Source organism: Protopterus annectens, chromosome 8.part0 (assembly GCF_019279795.1).
Source record: "Protopterus annectens isolate FY-2018-M chromosome 8.part0, PAN1.0, whole genome shotgun sequence".
Lineage (NCBI taxonomy): Eukaryota > Metazoa > Chordata > Ceratodontiformes > Protopteridae > Protopterus > Protopterus annectens.
The window spans coordinates 1506938010-1506961247 of NC_056741.1; the positions used below are offsets into that span (position 1 = coordinate 1506938010).

Genomic DNA, 23238 nt, shown 5'->3' on the forward strand with positions numbered 1-23238 from the left:
GAACCCACTTGTCCTGGATTATAATGTGCCAGTTTTGGGAAAAAAGTGCTAATTTTTCCCCTAAGGGTGCTGTCAGGAAATAAGTGCTTGGTGCAGGCAGGGGGAAGTCATTGTGATTTGTCTTCTCCACTTTTGGAGGTAGAAGCACCCCATTGCTTTGACCTGTATGAACCTTGCACCTGGGATCTGCCTCTAGGGCATCTGGGTCTGCCCCTTTGAGGTCTGTCTGACACAGGAAAGGACCAATTCTTTGTTGGCCAGTGTCTACTAAACCTAGGTGGCTGTACTTGTAAGAAATCTTTGACCATTTGCATAGATTTAGCCTTGTCCTCCATTTTATTTAACACCTCTTCTGCCTTAACACCAAACAAAGAATCATGCTGTAAAGGTGCATCTAATAATTTAACTTTAACATGATCAGGCAGATTTTGTTCCTTTAACCAAGCATGCCTTCTAATTACAGAACCTGTAACTGCGGCTCTGCAGGAGGCCTCTAAAGAATCAAAAACACATTGCAAAGTATGCTTTCCAACTTGATCAGCTGCATGCAATATATCCTGCATTTCCTTGTTTTCTGCACATTCAGAATTTAACAACATTTTCTGTTTAAGCAATGCCATGACATGTTGCTGATATTTGAGCATATGAAACTGACAGTTTAAGGCCCTTATAGCCAAGTTAGAAGATGTGTAAACCTTTTTTCCCCATCTATCCAGTGCCCTAGAATCCCTGTCAGAAGGGGTAGGGTTTTTTGCAGCGGAGGCCTTAACACCCTTGGGACCCTGAGAAATAGTTTCTGGGTCTGCAGCAGGGTTTTTAAAAAGGAATTTATGTGAGTCAGGAACCCTGTAATATCTGTCAGGCTTAACAGGAGCTACAGGTAAGGAGTCAGGGGTAAAGCTAGACTCCGAAAATACATCATCTACAATGTCCAATACAGGAGGGATGGCTAGTGGCTTGTGCTGAGGTAGTAACAGGAAATCCCTGAGCCTATTTTTAGACTCTGAAAAATCTTGGCTTTCCCCAGTGGAAATGCTCCTTCATGGTATGTAAGGTTTCCCCAAAAGAATAATCCTCAGGAGGAGAAGCTGAAGGTATGGATTCTTCAGCATCAGAATCCTCATAGGGGGGAAAAGAATATTCCTGATCTGAAGAGGAATCAGAAGAAATGGAAACCTGATCTGAAGATTCATAGTCGGTCTCTTGCCTAGGCCTCTTATCAGGAGGGGGATGGGAACCACTGATCAAGGTAATCAAGTCTTCGGCCATTTTGAGCATCTGTTTTTGGGGCATGGAGGCCTGCCCACGTGGCTCTTGAGGTTGCTTCTTTGCCTTTGAAGGTGCTTTAGTCTTTGCCTTTGAAGTCAGTTTAATGTATAGATGTTTGGGTCTGAATACACCCTCAGAAGCCGGTGCCTGCTCAGCGGCTCCGGACCTATCTGAAGGATTAGCATCCGAGGCTCCAATACCTTGAGTTTCCAGAGGCATGGCTGACTCCATGTGGGAGTCAGTAGCGGCCTGCAACTCTAAAGTAGCAGTCATCAGGGGCTGCGAAAGTGCCTCACTGAGAACCAGCGAACTGGCGACTGGCTTAGGAGAAGCTTTGCCGTCGGTTTTGGGCCTCGGCTGTCTTTCTTTTTCTTTTTCTTTGCGTTTTTTGTGAACTCCGGTAGTCGGATGGCTTTCCAACGACATTTCTGGATAATTAAATCTGCGTCCAAAGTAGTTTAAAGCAAAATCATACCAACGCTTAATAGTGCGTTGGTTAAATCTAGCACAAAACCGACAACCCAGAAAATTATGATCAGGGCCTAGGCAAGGAATACAGTAAGAATGAAGTCCTTATGAGGTATTTGCTTCCCACAAGAAATACAATTATTAACTTTTTCTGACATCAGTTCTGGAGCAAGAAAAAAGTTTCCCCAACGGGGTACTTAGCTTAATAGAAGACTTCGGATCTGAAATTTGAACTCGAAAATCTCAGGAGTCGGCCGACCGGCACTTGCGAACTGCTTCTGCTTCGGGCACCGCGCAGCAAGAAAGACTAAAGAAAATGGCGTCGGCTGCTTCTTTTATACCCCTGACGACCTGACGTCAGGGAAGGGGCGATGACAGCCAACGCAGGACCAAAGACTTTGGAATTCAGGCCAACTGAGGGCAACCTGCCAGCAGGATTACCCAACTGTAATGACTGCAACAGTGAAACACGAAGAACATCATCCCAGGCTGCATTTTACATGAACTTCAGAACGAACTGGCTCCCCACCTAAGCACCATGTTCAATCATAGCCTCACATCAGGCTTTGTGCCCACTGAATGGCGCATAGCAGCAGTTATCCCACTCCACAAAGGGGGAGCCACCACTGATCCCAGAAACTATCGTCCTATTAGCCTGATGAGCTTGGTCTGCAAGACCATGGAATGTATAGGTTCATAGGTAGGTACTAGGCTATCGGCCCTGGGGCCTATACAAGCCCAGCCAAAAAGGTTCCCTGACTTTTACCACCCAAGAAAATTATTTTCCTGTGCCACTGTCAAGCAGAGCCACAAAGATGATCCCCGGGGTGAATTTATTTCCCATCCAATCATCAAGATTTTTCTTGAAGAGTGCTAATGAAGAGCTTTGTTTGATAAAGATAGGTAGTTTATTCCAGAGTATGGGAAGTCTCTGGGACAGGAATCTATCCCTCCAGCATGTTCTGTTTATTGTGGTGATAATGTTTAGGTCCCTAGAGCATGTAGCTCGGAGGGATTGGGATTTCTTTAAGTGGAGCATGTCCAAAAGCTCTGGGTTTGACATAGCTTTGTATGTTAGGCAGAGATCACCTCTGAGTAAGCGATATGCGATGGAGTAAAGCTGGAGTTTTTTGAGACGGTCTGCGTAGGGCATCTGTTTGAGGCTGGTAATCCTCTTTGTGAGGTATTTCTGTGGCCTTTCCAGTTGTTTTAGAGGTCTTGTGAGGTACATACCAAAAGGGGCATTGTACTCTATAATGGGTCTAATGAGTGATGAGTAGAGGGGAACAATGACCTCTTTTTTCTGGATGAGAACCCTTTTGTGATGAGGTGTGCCATGTAGAAGGATTTCCTGACTACTGTGGTGATGTGATTATCAAAGGAGAGAATACTGTCCACCTGTGTCCCAAGGTCTCTTATCACATTTTTGGTGTTAAGTATACTACCGCCTATATTGTAGTTCATGGGTACAGAGTTTTTACCAAAGGGGATGAATGCACTTTTTGGCATTGAGCTTGAGGCCATGGCTTACCAGGCATCTGTCTCAGAGAGGCCCTTTTGTAGGATGTCCACATCATTAGGAGTTTCGATTATGGCTCCTAGTTTGCAGTCATCTGTGAACTTTGTTAGCCAAAGACCTTCTGTGTTGGCCTGTACTTCAGAGAAGTAGATACCAAACAGGAGAGGACCCAGGACTGAACCCTGTGGTACTCCACTTGTCACTGGTCTGAAGTCGAATTTGGAGACTGCTACTTTCACAGTGTGGGTTCTGTCAGTGAGCCAGTTGCCAACCCATCTTGTGACATAGGGATTTATACCTAGTTTAGTGAGTTTATCTATAATTCCAGAGTGGGGGATGGTGTTGAAAGCCTTGGCAAGATCTATATAGGCTGTGTAAACCACCTTACCCTTGTCTATGGCTTTGGTGACTGCTTCAAAGAAGTCTATCAGGATTAGGAGACATGATCTGCCTTTTACACACCCGAACCGGGTAGAGTCCAGAGTTTGGAGATTACCAATGTCTTTGTTTATAAGTTCCATGATGATACATTCCATGGGCTTGCAGACCAGGCTCGTCAGGCTAATGGGGCGGTAGTTCCCGGGTTCCATGGTGGCTCCCCCCTTGTGGAGTGGGATAACTGTCACTGTGCACCATTCAGCAGGCACAAAGCCTGAGATGAGGCTTTGATTAAAAAAAAATAAACAGCCTTTGCAAGGCTCAAACCCAGGACCCTGCACACCATACCCAAAATGATTTACCACTAAGCCCTGTCAGATATCATCATGGAACTCATAAACGAAGACATTGGTAACCTCCAAACTCTGGACCCCACCCAGTTCGGGTTTGTGAAAGGCAGATCATGCATCCTGAACCTAACTGACTTCTCTGAGGCAGTCGATGAGGCTAAGATGGTTCACACAGCCTAACTTGACCTCGCCAAGGCTTTTTACACCATCCCCCCATTCTGGAATTATAGCTAAACTCACTAAACTAGGTATAAAACCCTACGTCACAAGATGGGGTGCCAAATGACTCACTGACAGAATCCACACTGTAAAAGTTGCAGACTCCAAATCTGACATTAAACCAGTGACAAGTGGAGTATCACAGGGTTCAGTCCTGGGACCTCTCCTGTTTGGTATCTACTTCTCTGAAGTACAGGCTAACACAGAAGGCCTCTGGTTAAAGAAATTTGCAGATGACTGCAAACTAGGAGCCATAGTCGAGTCCCCAAATGATGTGGACATCCTACAGAAGGGCCTCACTGAGACAGATGCCTGGTGTTAGAGCCATGGCCTCAAGCTCGATGCCAAAAAGTGCATTGTCATCCTCTTTGGTAAAAACTCTGTACCTGTGAGCTACCACATAGGTGGTAGTCTACTTAACACCGAATGTGTGATGAGACCTTGGGACCCAGGTGGACAGTATTCTCTCCTTTGATAATCACATTGCCACAGTAGTCAGGAAGTCCTTCTACGTGGCACACCTCATCACAAAAGGGTTCTCATCCAGGAAAAAAGAGGTCATTGTTCCCCTTTACTTGACACTCATTAGACCCATTATAGAGTACAACGCCCCTTTTGGAATGTACCTCACAAGGCATTTGCAGCAGCTGGAAAGGCCGCAGAAGTACCTCACAAAGAGGATTACTGGCCTCAAACAGATGCACTACACTGACCATCTAAGCAAACTCCAGCTTTACTCCGTAGCATATCGCCTACTCCGAGGTGATTTCTGCCTAACATATAAAGCTATGTCAAACCCAGAGCTGTTGGACATGCCACACCTAAAGAAATCCCAATCCCTCTGAGCTACACGCTCTAGGGACCTAAACATTGTCACCACAATAAACAGAACATGCTGGAGAGATAGATTCCTGTCCCAGAGACTTCCCATACTCTGGAAAAAGCTACCCATCTATGTCAAGCAAAGTTCCTCATTAGCACTTTTCAAGAAAAATCTTTGAGTGGATGGGAGATAGGAAAATATACCCCGGGAATCACTTCTGTGGCTCTGCTCAACAGTGGCACAGGAAAATAACTTGCTTGGGTGACATAAGCCAGGGAAACTTGTTGGCTAGGCTTACTTAGGCCCTTAGGCCCATAGCCTACTACCTACCTATGAACCTATTATTAGACTAAATACAATATTATGTAGCATTGAAATGTGCTGGCATAAGGGTGACAGTTCATTATTTACCCATAAAGCAAATGTCAGAGTGGAAAAGTTCAAATAGTGGATAAAGAGGAGGAGGGGAAGAGAAGAAAGAGTGAGAAAAAGTATTTGTTAGAAGTAATAATTAAGGTAGATATGGGAGGCAGGAGAAAAAATGAGTAAAAGTGACATTACAAGTAAGAGAAACGAAACCAAGGAAAAGAATAAATAACATGGACAACAAGATTTACTGTGTGTGTGTGTGTGTGTGTGTGTGTGTGTGTGTGTGTGTGTGTGTGTGTGTGTGTGTGTGTGTGTGGTGTAAAAGAACTATAAAGTAAATCTGCACTGATACCTGCTTGCTGCCCTGCTGAGGTGGACACTTGTGCAAGTGCAGTGGACTGGCTCCAGTAGGAAGGGATGGCAGCATAACTCTCAACATTATAGAACAAGAAATCTGGACAAGGCCATAAATAATAGGGGACAGAGGCCCAAAAAATGGGACAATTTATAAATATTGCACTTACAAACTTAGAAAGTCGATAAACAGGTTTTGCATTAGATTGAATTTTCTTAAGGACATGAAGTCTGAAAATCAAATGCCTGTCAACTTTCTGACTTCAGTGTTCAATGATTTGCCAGTGATTTGACAGAAAACTGCAATTTTATGAAAAACAGACAAAAAATCTGGACTTTCTGCAAAAATCTGTACTTTTGAGAGATATGGATGGGAGTCTTGAACCAACACCCATCAATCATTTTCATTTGTTTGCCAAAGCCATTACAGCAGTATTTTGCAGAGAGGTGGGAAAAGCCTTAAATTTGACAGGTATGTTGTGTGGGTGTGGGTAGCTGTGTTTGTGGAAGGTGGAGGTGTGCCTTTGTAAGTGTGTGTGTGTGTGTGTGTGTGTGTGTGTGTGTGTGTGTATGTTGTATATTTCATAATGTACTTTATGCTAGTAGATGTGTGTAGATAGTAGAGTATTTTGGGTGTATGAGGAGTTGAATTTTTCTGGATTAAGATATGCAATGTTCAGAAGGAGGGTAGGGGCAGTGGAAATTACTTACTGCTATTCATTATATGAAGAACAGTAAAGCTAGAGGGATGATGCTTCCCTTTAACTGTTATTTCAATGCATTTAACCAGCTAAAATATATGTAGTGTATATTGACTAAGATTTTTCATTTTGTTGAAAATCCAGTTTCTGGTCTTGCTATGATCATTTGTTTTACTGCAAATTTGACTTTTATTCTTCTCTACAATTGTTTTTGTTATGTCTTCCTTCTTAGCCTATTTCATGGTTGAAAAGGATCTATGGACCGGTTCACTTTCCTAGTTAACAAATGTAATAAACATAAATAAAAACAGGTGACCTTCAACTAAGAGGTTGTAGGTTTGGAGGTAATAGAATTGATGACAGAAGCGTTTAATGTAACTGTTGATGGAGTGCTACCACAATCGTTCTTTGGAGGCCAGAGTGTTACACTGGCAGTTAAGACTAAGGGCAGACACCACACCAGGATTAAATGACTCTACATCAATTAAAAGTATTTTGAAGCTTAAATCTTATCAACTTTGATTTGTATTTTGTAGTTCATTTATATAGTTTTTAATATCTTTTATTTATGAAATGTGTATTAATCACAATATGGAATGAACTGTTTATTGGACAACAATGGTCATGTGATTTTTAACAAGTGTATATTTATATGGAAATTGTCAGGCTTGATATTATTCTGATGAGGTCTCATTGGATGTAGAGATGAGTGTGCCAAGTTATTATAATTAACTTTTTATAGTGAAATGTTTTATGCTTGTGTGGTTGAAAGTGTTTTGGAGCAGCTTAGTGAAGTATCTACGTTAGTCCTCCCAAATTGTAAAGGGGATCAGGAAGACCCAGGAAACATCCACCCTAGATTTCTCTGTAATGCTGATGTAAATGTTATTTGCTAGTCCTAGGTTGTAGAGGGTGATTTTCAAAAGGGTACAACAGGATCAAGCATATTTTGTAAAAGGTAGGTCCTCTATGAACCACTGATCACTGGAGCCTGCTGATGGATTTTGTTACACTGGTGGAGGTAGAAGGGCAGGCTAAAGCAGTAGTGCTTTTTTAAAGATATTTAGAAATTGCTTGATATGGTCAGTTGGAAATATCTATTGGACACTGCGAAGACTGTGCTAGGAAGTTTGCTATGAGTACAAAGGTATTTTGTGTAGTACATGGATTGTTACAAATGGGGGAGGGTGTCAGGGAAGGTGGTGCTCCAGAGAAGAACCATACAAAGATACTTGCTATCCACAATGATATTTTCTGTTGGCCTTAGAAGTTGAACCAGAAAAGGAGGTTTCTGGCAGGAATGTGCAAGAGGCAGCATAAATTTTTTCAAAAATGACCGTCAGTTGCTGATGTTGGTTGATGTGCAGGTGTTGTTATCTGGAATTCTGGAGATTTTTAGACAGGTTGGAAAAGAGACAGGCATTTGCCATCATCCAGTGAAGTTACTGTACATCATTATGGTTAGAGAGATGCAGGTTAATGAAGGAACTGGTTTACCTTTTTCACAGTTTTGTGGGGTGAGGAATAATGGTGTATCAATCCTCAGAGGTACTAAAAAGAAAGAATTTGGCAGAGGTAAAAAAAGAAAGTAAAGAAAATGCTAAGTGGTCTAGTAGAGTAAAATGGTAGAGGCAAAGGTAGCACTTGTAAGGATGATGGTACTTATGCAAGTTTTATATCTTGAAACAGAGTATAAAGGATAAGTCCAGATAAAATCACTTTAGCTAGCAGATCTAGAAGACTCTCTCTTATACCCTCCCCTGTGGGAGGAATAAAGACACCTCATTGAATTTTCTAGTAGTTTATTCAGTTAGATGGATGTGTGGTCTTGTTCTAATACATTACATTCAACAGGTCAGTTGTTTAAAGGCAGTTACAGACAGTGGTGGGAGGGTCCATGGGAGCTGACTGGAGGAAAATCTGGAGATGGAAAAACAAGGAGCCGATCCAAAAGCTTAGAGGTCAGTCTCTTATGTGAATATTCCTGAAAGACCCATGAGGGTTTACTAGCTCAGCAGCCTATCAAACCTCATTCTTAGTTAAAAGATTTTATTTTTATTTCTATTTTTAGCTTTTAACAAACAAAACATGATGACACGTTATGACTGAAAGGACTATACTGTGAAGAAATTTATTGAAAGAACAGTATTGAAAAAGATACGATTCCTAGAGAACTAAAGTTGTTCAAGAAACCCATGTGGAACAATGTGGAGGAGGACTTAATCAGACACAGTTTTAAGGGATGCTGGTCTCAAGCTGATTGGGATCCTCCTTAGGCATAACAAAACCCAGCAGGATTTGACTATCAGCAGCATCCTAAACCTGGAGAATTTGTGCAAGGACAACCCTGACTCCACTTCTAGATTTTTCATCTTGAAAATAGAATCACTGAATTTGAAGACAAAGTTAAGGAGAAGAGACTACAAAAAATCAACAGGGACTTAAGGGACAATGAGAAACCACAAAACCATTATTCTTTGACCAAGTGAAGGAGATACCCACCAAGACACAATAGTGGGAAACATTTTGGTAGGTGCTGGAAGCATGACAAACCTGACTACCTCCCCAAGCATGATGCTGGAACACAAGGGAGCCTAGCCACACACATTGCTGACCAGACAGATGTGGAAGGAGACAGCAAGCAGTATTTTCAGTAGGGCCACCATGAAACTGGACCCAAATTAGGTTAAAGGGGAGACAACAAGATATGAGGATAACATCACAGAGGGAAACTCCCACCTGCCAGAACCACCAGACCCCAGCAGGGAGATACACAGTGGAGCAGCCCTTCACCCTGATTCAGAGGTTTCCACAGGGGCACCAGCAACAGAGGAGCAAGTCCTGAAAAGGAGCCAGGGAGCTGAGGGATTTGAAGAGATTGATACAACAGGCGGGGACCCAGCAGAACTAACAACAAAAAGTACTAAGATCTGGAACCCCTCTTCTAAAACCAGTGACTCAACTGGAGGAAGAAATCTTAGGTAAGGGTCTGACTTGTATACATTTTAAAAGAAGTAACTTGGTGGAAACAGTGATAGATGTTAAACTGTATGTGAGGATATTAAATCTCACTGTATTTTTCAGTGACAAAGATAAGGACGGAAGCTACACTGTTAGAAATGACAATGGTATAAAATGGAAAAAGCCCAGTGACTTTGCCCCCCTGTGCACCTCACCCTGAGTGCATATGAGAGCAACTGTGAGGCTAATATCTGCTGGGCCCTTGCTAAACCACCTAGGAATAAGTTATACAACATTAGTAAACAGGAACTGCATGCTCTAAGAAATCTGAGCAGAGATAAAACTTGCAGGGTCATGAAAGTGGATAAGGGGGCAGGCATCTTAGTCACAAATACAGCTGCTTATAACTGTAAGATTGAGGCCATGCTTGACAATAACAGATTTTACAGTAAGTGTATTTTTTAAGACTGTGAATGTTGCTTATAATAATTTAAGAGATCATCTAAGAGTGCTACATGAGGATGATTTACTAGATGCCAAGCTTTTCAATTTTTTTTGTTCACCCCCCCCCACCCAAAAATACCAAGCTTCTTTGGGATCCCCAAACCCCATAAGAAAAGAATATCTCTGATCCTCCCTACAGACCAGTAGAGTCAAGTGGTGTTCCATAACTGAGACAATATCCATCTACCTTGATGTCCTGATTAAAACCACTGACAACGGCCAGCTGACTTTCTGGATTTTCTTGGTAAAATTAGAGATATTCCAGATAGCAATTCCATTATCCTAGTCACAGTAGATGTGGAAGCACTTTATACAATGCTTCCACACAAAGGCATATGAAAAGGACAGGAATGTATTACCAGGAGGGGCAGAAGTTCTAGGAAGGTTATTGGACCTAACCCTCAGGAACAACTACTTCATGTTCAACAAGTTTTATAAGCAGACTAATGGGATAGCTATGGGGGCAGCCATGGTCCCAAGCCTGGCTAATATGGCTCTGGGAAAAATGAAGCGTACCAAAGCTCCTATTTTGCATCAATGAAATGCTAACTCCATTTTATTGATGACATATTTATCATCTGAGAAGGGGATGAAGCTACACTGAATGACTTTTACAGCCATATCAGTAATTCCACTAGCTTCCTGAGATTCACAACCTGCCACAGCAAAACCTTGGTCAACTTCTTAGACATAACCATATCCAAGATCACTGAAAACAAATGTCTCTCCAACAATCTGTTCAGAAAACCAACCAGGGTTAATATGCTGCTGCACAGTAAAAGCATGCATCCCCAGATCACAAAGAGAAATGTTATAAAATCTCATGGGATGAGAATTGTATGCCACTCCAAAGAGCTTAGAGATTTCATCACAATTCTAATCGTCTTACACCAAGACTTCCTGTTTAGAGGATACAGCAATAGATTACTAAATTCCATCCTCAACCCCATCAGAGCTTTTAAAGAGGCAGATGACCCCATTTTAATGGACCACCCCTGGGAGATTCCTAGGGATCAACAGAAAGCAATGCCGGAATCCACAGGAGGACAAAAGAAACAGAAGTGTGGCACTCACTTTTACTGTAGATTATAAAACAATCAGAAAAATCATGACTGACAACTGGGTAATGATTACAGACAATAAACAACTGGAAAAACTTTGAGGACCTCATCCTTGTTTCATATTTAAGAGAGCCATGAGCATTAGGGAATGGGTAGAGTGCAAATTCAGACCAGAGGAGGACAACACAGCAACTTACCCCTGTGGCCCCTCTTTTTGCACTTACTGCAAGCACATGAGCAACAAGGACTACTTCTTTTGTCCAGTACTCAGGAGAAAAAATCAACAGCACCTGTTATGGTAATTGCAACACTGCTTTTGTGATATACCATGCACAGTGTAATGGCTGCAGTGTTTTTACATAGGGAAAACTGTGAACAAATTCAAAATCAAGGTAGCACACCACCTGTCTGACATCAGATTCCAGATCCTTAAAAAACAAATAGAGAAGCACCGCTGTGATTTCCCAGACCATGGAGGTTTCCACTTCCACATCCTGGACAAGCTCACTATGGGTCCACTTGAAGGAAACAAAAATGTGATCCTTGAAAAAATAGAGTTAACCTGGCAGATCAGGCTGGAGACCCACCACCACCCTGGTCTAAATTCAAGCATTTCTATTAAAAGTGTGCTTACACTCAGGAAACTAAACCATAAATCTTACAGATAAAACACCTAACCTAGGATATGGAGATAAACTGTTAATTAACCCCAATTACTGATGTTAATATGAAAAAGTCAATCAAGTAATTACATTTGTAAATTACTGCATCTGCATTAGCATAGTTTATCTGGTGAACTATTGACATGGAAATCAAGCCACATTATATTATTATTATTAGTAGTAGTAGTAGCACTGTGTGTGTGTGTGTGTGTGTGTGTGTGTGTGTGTGTGTGTGTGTGTGTGTGTGTGTGTGTGTGTGTGTGTGTGTGTGTGTGTGTGATTAGAGATGTATACAAATCTCAAAAGTAACTGGCATGGGTTTGAAAGTGTTTTTTTACCTCATGATGTGCGCACACTTAAGTAGTAACTTTCAATTATTCGAAATGTGTTTTTTGTGTTTCTACTATTTTGGACTTGAACTTTCCTTTTGTTGCTAAGAGTGAGAAAAGGTAGCCAGACTGACTCTAGTATCCCAATTTGATTGACAGCCCACTCTCACAATGATTACCTCAGCCTCTTACATCATCTACCCCCCCCCCCCCCGGGCCCCATGACACCACCCCTTCTCTCAGGAGACTGGTTAACTGCCCTTCCACCTGATTCCTTTCAGTTTCCATCTCTTTACCTAGCCAGGCACAGAGCTATCTAGCCCTCTTTTGCACTAACTTTACCACCTGAAACCTGAAGAGAAGAAGAATCTGAGCAGAAGAGTCCTCAGTAACTCCTAGATTCAAAAAGAAGATTGACAATGAAGACCCCAGACTGGAGTATCATAAAACCATGCTCTAGGATGAAGAGCATTCCCCCTCTCACTGCAGCTACTCCATAGCAACCAGGTATAGATATTGTAGCCACTGGGCCTGCATTTAACAAAAAGTTCTGAAATCTGCAGTACAAAGAAAATTGTTGTTCCAGGGCACCACTCCACACTGCTACATTCTGTACACCACAGGCACAATTTGCCTATGCTCAAAGAAATTCTGAGATTCTTATGTTTATTAAAAGTTTTTGTATACTCTGCAGTTCACCACTTGTGGATTTTTATTTCATGGGCACAGAAAGCCTATACAAAAGGTTCTGAGGTCTCATACGTTACTTACTTCTTTCCTTCTACTTGTGCACATCCATGAGCACTGTAAAAATGAGCACTGTGACTTGTCTTCCACTGTATGCTATTTCTCTGGATGCATGTATTGCTCAAAACTGGGAATCACATTGTGTAGATTTACATGACTACCTCCCCTGCATATGAAAAGGTCTGTCTTCATCAAGAGGAAGAAGAATGGGACTGGTTATATTAATCATGTATATGAGCCTCTTGTAAGCAGGCATTGTATTTTTTTTATACAAGAGAATATTAGCCTTTTATATTATATGTCTGGAGATGGGCCCTGGAAAAGTGGGCACAGCCTTTCATATTACATGTTATAGACCGGAAAAAGTTCTCTAATATAGCTTTCATAGATGGCTCCAATGAATATGAGGCCCACTGATGCAGACACAGCCTTTCATTTTACATGTGTTACAAAACAGACTAATAAAGTCTGGTGATAGCCTCATAAAAGCAGGCATTTTCAATGTTCAAAGTGTAAACCATTTTATTAGATGGACCTGATGAAGCTCAGGCAAAAGTCTTTTCTTAAATATAGTTCTATAGTTGTAGCTCATAATGCATTGTCATGTTTAGTTTGTTAGAAGTTTAAAAGGAAAATAAAATAAATAAAACCTTTTAACTAAGAATGAGGGTCCATAGGCTGCTGAGCTGGCAAACCCTTGTGGGTCTTTCAAGAATAGTCAAATAAGAAGGCTAACCTCTAAGCCAGTGGTGCACAACCTTTTTGTGGGGAGGGCTACTACACGAATTTTTAATGCATCTGCGGGCCATCTCAAAACATAGTAAGTCATTACGAGTTAACAATAGATACAGGTGAATGGCATTTTTACTTAAGACAACAGTCATGAAATTGCCTGTTTTCTACATCAACTTTGCGTTTAACTTTATTCTGGCTTGCAGCCATGACTTATTACAAACTCTTGGAGAAAGTTACTACTACTGTTTACAGACTACAAGTTATAAACAACAAAGAATAGTTACATCTACAGCTAAAATTAGAGATGTGTGCAACTGCAGTCAATTAGGTACGTAAGCACATGCTGGAAAGTTTGCATGACTGGAGCAAGGCATAGCATTTTTTCATTTTTTTTTTAATTTTTGGTTACTCTCTGGGGGCTGGATGGTGTTGTGCCGAGGGCTGGACGTTGTGCACCACTGCTCTAAGCTTTGGGATTGGCTCCTTCTTTTTCCATTCCCAGATTTTCATCCAACCAGCTCCCATGGACTTTAGGAATATTCAAATAAGAGACTAACCTCTAAGCTTTGGGATTGGTATCTTATTTTTCCATCTCCCAGATTTTCCTCCAGTCAGCTGCCATGGATCCTCCCACCGTTGTCTGTAACTGCCTTTAAATAACTGACCCATTGAATGTAATGTACTAGAACAAGAACACTCATCCATCTACCTAGTTAACTGAATGAACTACTGGAACCTTCAACAAGGTGTCTTTATTCCTCCTACAAGTAGGTATCAGAGAGTCTCCTAGATTTGCTAGCTGAAGTGATTTTATCCAGACATATCCTTTATACTCTGTTTTTTGTTAGTCCTCTCACCCTCTGGGTCACAGGTGGGATACCAGACTTCACTTGAGCCCTCTGAATTACCCCTGTTTTCAAGTTTTATATATTGGCAAGCATACTGGTACACCTTCCATGGTATAAGGTGATGGAGGAACTGATACAGTTGTATGGTTGCTTTGTATGTGTGACAACTGGAGAATAGAAAGTATTGGATAGCAAAGGGGAATTTTAGGGTCAAAAGCATGGAATGCTGGACTTAAAGATATGTGGTGGCAGCAAACATAACTCAGCAATGCAAGGATATAATAAAAAGGAGTTAAGATGGGTGCAGAAGAAGCAAATGAGGTCAAGGTAGTATAGAGATGGTTAATAAGCTGGAGAAGGTGATGGAGAGTTAAATGTTTTCAACATGTAGGGGGAAAAGGTTAGGCTGATTAATGGGCAAAGATAGAGGATAAAGTATTTTTTTGAGTGGGAAGACACAGAAGAGCATATGGAGGACAATTTATTTTATTTGACATTTGGTAACTGGATAAGTGGACTGGTCATACATTGCATAATGACAAAAATGCATATCAAAAGTAAAATAAAAAAAGTAAATAGCAAGAAATAATATTTGCAACATTTCAAGCACTCTGGAAATATGTGAAATATTTACACTGTTTACAGGGTGGATATCTCTTAGTAGAATGATGCATAGTACTTATAGACTTACTGAAATTGCAGGATTTACAAGTCTACAGCAATTTATCCAGTGTCACGATAGGAAAGCAATTGCAGGCATTATTTCCTAGCAGATGCCTTCAAGGCAAAACAAAATTAGCATCTGTTGTTATTTAAGAAAATATTTCTTTTGGTAGTTGATTCTATGTTGCTGGAAGGACAAGGACTGAATTATCTGGAGGGTATAGTAGATACAACCTGAATGCGAACAGAGACTGATGAATTTTTAGCAATTGCATGCGATTTCTGAGATTAGTAAGGTTGACTAGCTGGTTTAATAGGCAGTGCATGTAGCTTAGATTAAACAGTGCAGGAGAAGTAAGGGGTTGAGCTAATGAGTGGCATCTCAGATTGAATTCAAAGGGGGAATGATAGGGGAGAAGGAGAGAACAGATAGGATTTATAAAGACATGGTGAGAGGGAGAGAATGGAATGGTTTGCAGGACTACATGTCAGGTAGGATGAGAAAAGAGCTGGGAACTACTTAGGCTAAAAAGGTGGCGTGAAAGTGTTGCATATATGGTATTGAAATTCTTAGAGTGTGAGAGATGAAGAGTGTTGCTCAGAGAATAAATGCTGAAGGTGCAAGGCTGCTGAGATGGATTATAAACATACAGAGTGGGACTGTCAGTGTGTATATATGGCTTAAGGAAGGTGTTAGAGAATGTGTGTGTGGGTGTATGGGAAGGACTTTCAACTCGATTTGCAATTTTAGATGTTTGGAGTGAGTAAATTTTTGGGAGAGATGGAGCAGACTCATAAAAGTTCAGTTGCTGGATATTGTAATGATGGTGAAGAGGGAGTTAGCATGTCAATGAAAGTCTTAGGAGGGTCTCATTTTAGATGCAAGAATGGTGCATAATAAGGTCATAAATGTTGTTGCAGTGCAGGAAATGTACAGTGGTTTAGTTGACTGGGTAAGAGACAGCGGTTTCAGAATGTACTTGGTAAGGAGAGTAGAGGAGCCAGCAGCAGAGGGGGTTAGGGATAGGATGACAACTCTTATTATCTTTTTTTTTTTAATCCTGTGCCCTTGTCAGGCTCAAGCCTCTTTCTTAGTTGACTCATTACATCCAGTTGTCTCCCCAGGTTGAGGACAGTGGTTTCTGTATATTGGATTAATTTGTGGGGTTGAGCTACTTATACAATGACATCATTCTGAATGAGATGGGATTTTTCTCTAGCTGTAATACCCTCCCCCAGCATGATGACACTTGCGCCTCCTTAGACTGGACAGGCTATCAGAGGTTACTCAAGCACATGCTCAACCCTAGGCCCATAAGTTGGTAATACCTGTTCAGCTGTCTCCCCCCAACACGTACACAACAATGATATTCCTTCTGAGCTTTGGCATCTTCAAGAGCTCAGTGAAGGACCACTCTTCACTGTTCCTCCCCCTCCAGAATAGTCCATCCCCTGTGCTTCATCATCAAATGCCCTAGCTGCTAACTGAAGTTGATCTCCTGAATCACAGTAATGACTCCATACCTCCAGTGAGATTGACAGTTGTCATTACTTGTATAAGGGGTTTGACTTCAAAATGGAGATTTAAAGTAGAAATGTAAGGAAGGGTTGTCTTTGAAGAAATGAGCATAGAGTAAGAAGAATTAGGAGCTTCTCGAATGAAGAGGATGGGCTGCCTAGCACTGACCTCCTCCTGTGAGGTGGTGATATAAGCAATGTCAGTGGTGGGTGAGCAGACAAGGCATGTCCTGTGAACGAAGAAGCCACAAGTAGTTTAAGTCCCTTCCTTTCTTATGGACATTCACTGAAGGAATTTTAAGAATGATGGATAGAAAATGAATTCTGTTATATTTAGTTATGTGATTTTTGTAGTGTGCAATTTTTTTTTGTTTGTTTGCAATATAGGAAATGGATATAATTTATGCTGGAAGTGGTGATGGGTTACTGTATATGTTAGGCTGTGTATATTAGTTTTGGATATACCTACTAAAATTTAGAAGAAAAGGTCAGTGTTAAGTTACACTATTAGTCATAATGTCAAGCAGACATTCTTAAGATATTGTATTTGTTGTTCCCAGTTACACAGGCACACAGATTATTTACCACAACACAACTATATAGATTTACAAGTTCAGCAATACAGTCCAGCAAATTGTCTGTTTCCCTGTATTGCTTTAGGCACATTGCAAGTCTTTTGTCATAAAGTGCACACAAGGAAAATAGTAGAGTTAACTAAAATATACACCTTCTAAGCAGTGTCTGGGTTTAGATAATGCACATATACTGCACTTATACACAAGATATTATTTAGTCAATTTGTTTACATGGTATCAGAGACTGAAGGGTTCATTCATCACCTTTAAATGATTGGTATCATTATCACCAGATGTGCTTTTACTGTATTTTTTAGCTGAATAAAAATCCACACACTTTAATACAGTAGGCACCATCCCACATATACAGTTTTAAATGTTACTTTTACAACTCTGTAAACACTGAACAGCCAGCCATCTGTGTTTGATGATTGCTTTTGAACCAGGTTTCTAGCAACGAGGACCACACAGTAGCAACACAACAGCTTTATCTCAGGAGGAGCTAGCAGTGATTATTAGGTGATGTTTCATGACAGAATAAAGACTAGTCTCTTAGGTCTGTGACTGAACTACGCAAGCTTAAGTAAAATCACACAAAACACCTGTACTGCTGCTATTTCCATGTGCACCCTAAACATCATTTTCTGCCCTGTCACAGTCTCTTAGATCAAACAAACACTGAGCTTAGCTGAGACAAATTACCTGATCATTACAAGAAAGGGGAGGGGTTTGGTGCAGCTTATTGAACAGTATTTGCAAAAATGAAGTTTGGCTTGATGCAAGAACTGAACCAAGCAAACACCAGTAGCACAAGCAACCCAGTGCATTTAAAGCTTCTATAAATGGTACTGGATATAACAGCACAGCTACCCCTCAAAACCATAAGAGGTCCCAGTGGTGACCCTTAAATCTGTTTTTTAACCTGAGGATGAGGGAATGGATCTGGAAAGCTGCAATTCAAGCTTGACAACAACAGGAACAAGAATAGAAGGTCTGTTATGATCCTGGATCCATGAAGAGCTGGGAGGTGTGGGACTCCCACCACTGAAGATCCACTGAGTAACTGAAGGCTAGAAACAAGTTCACTCTACAAATGGCTTGGTGAAGGGGGCACTGTAGTGCTACTGAAAAAAGTAAATCAAGTGGCTCCCACCTCTGGTTCTTGATCAAATGAGGAGAAACTATCTCTTTTTCCAAAACCAACATAAAGTTTCATTTTGGAAACAGACAGACAGATGGTACATAATAAAGGCACATGTAACTCCATCCTTGACAAAATGTATTTCTTTATTACTTTGAGTCTCTCATGCTAAAGAGTAAAGTATTAAAATTCACTTCATACTTTTTATACTGAAATGAAGCCAGCCTGGGTAGGGGAAGGGAGTTGGCAGTCATTTGTTGTCCATATCTTACCTTGTACTAATTTATGAAATGCTGGAGTTAAACTCACAGCCACTTAATTTCTTAGCTAAGTCTACACTAATAACATACACATTAGCTTGTATACAGTGATATCACAGCAACAAACTTTATACATCGTAGCTGTTGCAAAGAAAAATCCTTTTTCATACCTGAAGCACTAATGTAAGTGCAGATGCTCCTTTTTCATACCTGAAGCAGTATTGTAAGTGCAGATGCTGTCCTATAATTTAATCGGTGACAGGGAATCTCCACATCAATTTAATTTAATCATTTGAGCAGCTAAACAGATTCATGTTGGGAGGGTCAGCAAATGTATAAATGCACTGCGTGAGTTTGTGGGCAAAAAATCATAACACCTTATCGAAGAGTCATAGAGATTTTACAGGTGTAACTGAATATGCAACTTTACTATACACTTTAAGCTAGTGCACACATGAACAATTTCTGAAAGTTTGTTAGGCTGGATACCCTCTAATTTTATAACTGAACTGTAGAGAAGTCGACATGCAGATTTTAACAATAAAGGATATGGAAATATAGTAAAAACTAAATTACTAAGGACTGAGACAGCTGTCTGCTGCACTTGATCTGGGAGAAGGTGTGCACTGTAAATCCGCTGTTATTCAATTCTATTGTGTAATTCAGAAATTAGCAATTACAATTTTTTTTGTTACAAAACATAAAAATTCAGAGAAATTATCAGGCATATTCTATTACAAAATACAATAAAATAAACTCCATATGGCATAATATTTTAAAAAGAAAACTGAATAGGAAAAGATCACACAGTAGTCTCTGCTTCTCATAATTCATACCACTAAACTAACCTTAATTAAGATTTTGTTAGCCAAGTGGAAAGAAAACATTTTGCAGTACAGAAATCCCTTCATTGGGACATTGGTAAGGTCAAACATATCTGCACATAATTACACCTTCCCAGTTGGGGGGGGGGGGGGGCATAGAAAAGGAATCTGGAGCACTTCGAAAGACTTGCAACTTCAGATAATTTAATTCTTGACAGTGTCTTCTGGTAATATTTTTTAACAGGAAACTGTTTAGTGTGCAATTATGGACTCCTGCCCATACAGGAGATAAGCAGTATTTTTGTTTCTATTACATTTATTTTTGTTTTTACTTTCTTAGCAGACAGCCCTCTTAAATAGGAGCAGAGCAAGACTTTACAGTGCAATGTACCTGATTACTTAGTTTTACTTTTTTTTTTTCAGCCTTCACTTTCAGACATACACACTACTGACTTTGTCATGTTAACTTCTATAAAGAGATCAATAGAAAATACGTTTAAGCTATTGTTTTCTCACCATTGTAAGTAGAAACTCACTAGATTACCTTTTGACTGCCTTCCCTGCTTGGAATTCCTCTTTTTGTGGTGTTAATGCTGGAGTTTAGTCCTCAGGTGTGTGATCCTGTTACTATGTGCATGAGTGTGTGAGCTTCAAGCCTGTTAGATTGCTAATCCTGCAGTACTAGGTAACATGCTGACGTTGCTGCCTTCCTTTCAAACCAGCAGGTGCAGTCATTCTTAAAGGGGCAGACTACAGATCAGCATCTGACTGTAGCTGCCAGCAGCAGGTAACAGCAAAAGAACAGGAGTGGCAGAACAAAATCGTTCCTAGGATGATGAAATTCCCTTCACTCTTTGAACCTGATAAATCATAAGGCATATAGTGTTTTACCACCTTATCTGACAGTATTCTGAAATGTTCATGCATCCAACAACAGTCGCTATTGTGATTGCACATACACAATGACAACAGATTCCTCCTGGTGTACTTATTACATTTTATTTAAAAATGTCACCAGAACCAGAGTTTGATTTCATTAGTAAAGCCCATTTCACCTGCTGTTTGCAGACAATAATTTAGTTTGAGTATAGCAAGATAATTTATTTCCTTTCCTTTCCTCCCTTCCCATACTTTCTGTCTTCTCCTAATTCCATTCTCTAATCTCTTCCAAAATAAACAGATTTTCTGATCTTGTTCAAATGTACTGTACCATGCTGTGATGCTGTCGAGGTTATTGCTATGAATTTTTTGTGGACCTAGTTTGTTATATTTCTGCTGTTGTGAATAATTTCATTATCAGCAAAGTACTTTCAGTGGAACATGTCTCTCACCAAACTAATACTCACCTTAATACTAGAGAGATAAGGTTGTAAAAAAACAGTAGCACTACTATGTTGTCAAACCATGATGGAACGGTGTATTATGAAAGACTTGTCTGTCATGATATGGCATGGTATGCATCTGACAAAAAGTCTGAATGTACAGCAGTGGGACATACTGTGCTTGGCAGTGATAAAGTGTCTGGTAGTCCTTTCTTGAAGTACAGTTTCTGTGAAAATATGACTAACATGAGTTAAGCCCACAAATACCACATCTGTCACAAGCAACATTTCAGTGTCAATCATGTAACAACATTTTAAAATGATAAGATTTATGGTAACTGTTATGTGTTATGACTACTATATAAAAATTGTTTACAGAACAAACCAATGTACATGTAACTCTTATAAAACTGTTGTTGAAACCAAAGGAGTTTCAAATCATGCTTTATTTTGTTTCTTATGCTTCACTGCTCTTACTTGTCCACTTTCACTCATGCTTTTGTTCATGTTCATCATACTGTTCAATGCCTCTCATTGACAGTGGGTGTCTGTTGAATATAATAACCCCTGAGATCCCTTGGGAGAGGATACATTCCTTATTCAAACATTGAAGCCATCTGTGTAGCCTTTCTATTCATAACTAGTTCTCAATTGCAGCTGGGGACATAGACAGCACTCTAGAAGTATGTTGGGTCCTCGTAATGCTGGGGGTACAAAAGCATTGCCCTCTATCATATATCCTTTTACGAAATGAAATGCATGGTTTCCCAGGGTCAGAGAAAGGGACAACAGTCCCATCACCCTCTGCCATTTCCACAGTAAGGAACAGTTAAATTCAGCTACTCACTTGTTCTCTTCCTTTCCATCCTGGGTCTTCAGCTACTTGGATCTTTTCTCATGCCTACATCAGTAGGTGTCACACACAACACCTTAACTAGTTTGCAACAAACATGAAACCAAGCTTTTCTCTCTGTACATCTAGTAGGCATGGAAACCTTCACAGGTTTGCTGTGTACAGGTGGAAATATATATCCCACAAACACATTATGAAAGTTCTGGTTCAGCTGATTTTTTTTTTAATATTCAGTCATATAATTTTTACAAATTTAATTAATCCTTTTTTGACTGTGTCCTAAGACACACACACACACACACACACACACACACACACACACACACACGTATATATATATATATATATATATATATATATATATATATATATATATATACATATACAGTATAACGTATTTAAAATGGGTGTGATAAGTTTGATTTAAGTCTTGTTTTATCTAATTCTCTACAGAGAATTACTGATGGTGTGGTTTATGGTATTAAGAATATATGAATTAAAAAGCAAATTAGTTCAGTACACCACTTGTACCTTGCTAATGCCCACACACATTGTGTCCCCATGTCTGCAGGTTGTGTTTGTACATCAGGAGTGATTCACTGTGTGTAATGTTTTCTCTCTCCCCTGCAGTTATGCAAAAAAGCTTTTGAAGAAGTATTAGCTGTTTATGAAATTGTAGAAGAAATGTGTTTTAGATTAAATATGTTTTAGATGAAATTTTTAGATATTTTGTGATTATATAAGGAGTCTTTGATTGAAAGTAATATACTTACATTATATAGCTATCTCTGTATATATGTATGTATGTATATGTGACATATATGCAGTAGCATAGCTAGAGTGACGCCAAAGGGTATCGTCTCCGGCAAAAAATATTAGGGGTCGTGATTAGCTGATCCCAATGGCTGCTCATTGCATACTTGTAATGCATACCAGCAATTATAAATAAATGCCAAGTATAACAGATGTGGTCAGAAATGAGTGCTGTAGTGCTCTGTGTTGGGTATAAACTATAACAGCTGCTTGCTGCAAATGTGGCAAGCAGTTTGCTGCAATTTAAAAGAATATGAAAGCTTTTATATGGAGAAGAATTGTTTTTCTTGATGTGGTATTTTCCTTCATTCACCTTATGTGTTTACTCTACAGTCAGAAAAACCCATTTCATCTATTGGTTTTATTAGATGAGGTCTTTGGAGTGTTAAAGCACTGTTACTTTCTCTATGTAGGTCATAAGGGGAGGACAGAATGGTTAGTCTGGAGTGTACTATAAGGCAGCATCCATTGTAGAGAAGTTTAAAGGTCATGGGGTAGAAGAACAGCATGAACAGTTACTGGGAACCACTGTGTCTTATTAAGAATGAGATGGTGATGTTCATCCCCAGGTGCCAAATGTATGAATCTGTAGATGGCATCAACAGTTGTTTGTATCATTTGTGTATTCTGTGCAGAGCTAAGGAATGTCAAGGGAAGGCCTTATTCAAGTCTAAGAATTAATTACTTTTTGGCAAGAGCATTTCTACTGTCACTAGATAGGTTACTGAATATATGGTAGCAAACCCTGAGTTGCTCTGTTGCTTCATATTCTCAATCTAGAGTTGTTGAAGGACACTGCTGGATAAAGGGGCAAACTGAAGCATTTGTACTGGTTAATATGCTGTAACTGTAAAGAGACTCGCAGAGAGCAAGTCACAAACCATCAACATTTGATTTTAAGGACCGCCTATTATATAGGCCCATGGGATATATGCAAATTATCTATTAAGGACCTCAAGTGTTTCAGCTACA

General features: G+C 40.1%; 1 protein-coding gene across 3 annotated transcripts in view; it reads right to left on the minus strand.

The window, feature by feature from the left end:
• The window catches only part of TMEM45B (transmembrane protein 45B), a 409261-nt gene extending 389268 nt beyond the window's left edge, over positions 1–19993 (minus strand). Inside the window, exon 1 of one of the 3 annotated variants that reach the window (XM_044081093.1) lies at positions 19795–19992. The gene's annotated coding sequence lies outside the window, so the exon portion shown is untranslated. Of the gene's footprint in view, positions 1–19794 lie in introns of all 3 variants that reach the window. The other 2 variants (XM_044081091.1, XM_044081095.1) reach the window with 2 other exon arrangements.
• Between the last annotated feature and the right edge of the window lie 3245 nt (positions 19994–23238).